Here is a 3435-nt window from a genome sequence, read left to right as displayed (position 1 = left end):
TACACCCGGGCCCCTGCCAGGGACAGAGAGCTGTGAAGGGTGAGGTGAGGAGGTGCCCAGGAGTAGCGGGGTTGGGGAGCAGACAGCCAAGGACCTGTCCCAGGGAGGTGAGTGGGGTGGGGCGTGAGCCAAGGCTCCCAGCCTTACTGTCCCAGCAGACTTCACCTACCAAAGTCAAAGATAAAATTGTTTAGAACTTCAAACAGCGGGCACACAGCATTAAACCAAGCCCAGAGCCCATCCGAGCTCAAGCCCTGGGCAGCCACCCTGGCCTCGCACCCGTGAGCTGGCCCTGACCACACACCTGGGTCATAGGCCTTGTGCCAGCAGCTGCGAGAGCACGGAGAGGAACGTGAGCCAGAGGCAGCACAGCGCTGGGCTGGTGAGTTCTCTGTGGGCCTTGACTGGAAGGGCCGTCAGGCTGTGTTCTAGGCCAAGCTCCTCCCCCAGAGCCCCCTGCCCTACGCCTCCACCTGGCTGCCCCAGGCTCCTCCCATTTCCTCAGACTCTGGCTTAATGGAAACTATTCTCTCTTCTATCATTGCTTTGGCAAATAATGTCATGTTAGACCCTGGATTTCCAAGCCTTTGTGGGAATGGCTCCCGGGCCATCCCCATCAGCAGGCCTCCTCTTGGTTCCCCACTGGAAGGATGGGTGAGACAGGCACAAAGGAGACACTGTGGAGGTTAGCTAGTTAATACTGTTAAAACACTTTGAAGGTACAATGTGCTACATTAATTCTACATTCCATTATTACTAATAAATATGCTCAACCTTCGTGCAGCGGAATATCCAGAAAGGGACATTTGATTCATGATGAGTCAAGAGTGATTTAAAATGTTGACCCTAGCTCTGGGCATAGCCAGGGTTTTATGTGCATCATATAATGCAATAATTGCTATGGTAACCACTCATTTATATTAATTAGAGGAGTAAATAGAGTTCCATAATATATATTCCAGACTAATGCCGAGAGCATAAGAAAGATCTCCCCATTGAAAGGTTTAATTGATGCACTTGCCTTGTAGGAAAATTTGCTTTTTTTTTTTTCTTCATAGGTATATTTAGCCCATTTAAAGCAATTTTCTTTTATTTTCCCTCTCCCTTCTGCCTTGCCCTGCCTCTGGGATTCCAAGGCAATTAGCCATTTGCGTGGAGGAAAAGGAGGCCTTGATGTGCCGCAATCCTGAGATTTTTTTTTTCTCTGAGAGTACTGGAGACATTTTGTGAGTAAATAATAGGAACAGATCCTTCTAGAGCCCTGGCCATTATTGGAGCAAATCTCCTAAGCATGAAGTGTTGAAAGTTTAAGGTGAAGCCATCAGGTGATTTTAAGCCTGTCATTCAAAAGATGTTAGGGGAGGCCTATTTTCTGCTCCATTCATTTGGCTCTTAAATTTGTCAGCAGAAAAATGAGAAACCCTTATAATAATAGAATATCGGCTGGACAGATCTCTCAAGGCGATCTCTGAATGGCTACGGCAACAAACAACTCCCAACTCTGAGTGGTGCCAAGTAATAAAAGTCGGGGTTGTTGTGCTCCTGGAATGCATCCGACATGGGTCAGCAGAGGGACTCCTCATCACGGCCCTTCCGAGACTCAGGCCCATGGAAGTTCCACCTCAGTGTGTTATCTCCTCGTGAAGAGGAGGGCAACTCAGCCAATTGTACACAGAAGTGACACATGTAAGTTGCACTTGTGACTCCCACGGGAAGATGGATGCCGTCTGGTATCCGAAACTGATGTGGGGGTGGTGTGGGGCGAGACCAGTTTATAATGTTTCCCTGTTACCATTTTCAACAACTCTACCCCCAACACACTATGACAAACCCTCAGGACTCTGGAAAGATAAAGGTTGTTTTTGTGATTTACTCTTGTTTCATTTTTGAATACACATCTTTGTTTACTATTACAAAAAAAATGTATTATTTCCATAGAAACTTACGAAAATACATAAAAATAAAGAAAAAGAAAATAAAAATCATCACTTGTCACATTTCCCAGAGATAACCTTTGTAAGCATTTGAAACAGTCTCTCTTTCTCTCTCTCTCTCTTTTTAAGTAGGCTTCACGCCCAACATGGAGCTCGACACAGAGCCCAACACAGGGCTTGAACTCATCACCCTGAGATTAAGACCTGAGCTGAGATCAAGAGTCAGAAGCTTGACAGCCTGAGTCACCCAGATGCCCTTGGTGCAATATCTTTACTATCTTGTCTTGTTTTGCCCTGTTTTTCTTTTCCTAAGTCTAAAATTATGTCACCTCGACTGGGCATTTGAGAGCCTTATTTTCTGGCCTCCCTCTTCATTTGTGCTCCTTAGTTCTTTTCTTCCTCTGGCCTCTCCACAGGTCTCTCTCCGTCAGAAAATGCTGGTTCCTTCCTAGTTTCCTCTTAATGGAGCTGGAAGGGAAGCTTATAGTGAAATACCTATAAGGAAGCAAAACTCTTGCTGGCTGACATTTACCACCTTTTATGGAATCATTCCAGTGAGATTTTATATCAATGGCCTCCAACTCTTTCCTATGACCTCCCAGAGGTCCCTTCCAGGAAGGGAGTGTAGAAGGGAGAAGCTCTGTACTGTGTCATGTGCAAGTCATGTGACCTACCCGACATGTTGACCTCTTCCTCTGGTAAGTTGTGGTGGCAACTGCTGTCTGGTGTCAGTTTTGTGATGATCTTTGGTCACAATGAAGTCATCTCTTCCCAACAACTTTTTACCTTTCCTTTTCCCCTGATGGGACATGTTTTATTGCTTCACACCATTTCAGTTGCTTCCTGCATCCCATTCTTTCCTTCTCGGATCACTTTCCTTCCTGCCACTGAAAAATATCCCTCAGTAGTGGTGGGAAACTCAACGTTTGTACAGAAAAACATGTTTTATCTTTTAGTCTTGAATGCTATACCAGTTTTTCTATTCTAGATTTATTGAATACTTTTGTTTACTCCAGAGCTATGGTCTTTTAAAAAATTGATTTACTTTTCATTGACTTTTGAAGAAACATCTCTTTCATTATACCAAAGAGAGCTTGGAATAAAATTCTAGGTTGGTGGCTATTTTCCTTCAGCATTTTGAAGCTCTTCTTCCATTATGTTTTAGAATCCATTATTGCTGATGAAAAACCTACCAATCTAAGTTTTGTTTCTTTATCGGTTATCTTCCAGTGGTAGGCTACCTCTGAAATGAATGATGCTTCATGATCTCTACCTGCTGGTATGTGTCCCCTCTTGCAGTCCCTTGCCGTTCACTGTGGGCTGGGCCTAGTAACTTTCTTCTAATGAATGGAATATAACAAAAATAATGACATGGTGCTTCCAAGACTAGGTTATAGAAAAAATCTGGCTTCCATCTTGTATGGTCTCTATTCTTCGCCTGCTTTCTTGCTGTGATGAAGTCAGCTGCCATGTTGTGACCTTCCCCTGGAGAGGCATACAT

This window comes from Felis catus, chromosome X, assembly GCF_018350175.1.
Source record: "Felis catus isolate Fca126 chromosome X, F.catus_Fca126_mat1.0, whole genome shotgun sequence".
NCBI lineage: Eukaryota > Metazoa > Chordata > Mammalia > Carnivora > Felidae > Felis > Felis catus.
The sequence above is the reverse complement of the archived record's forward strand: the minus strand, read 5'-3'. Positions refer to the sequence as shown.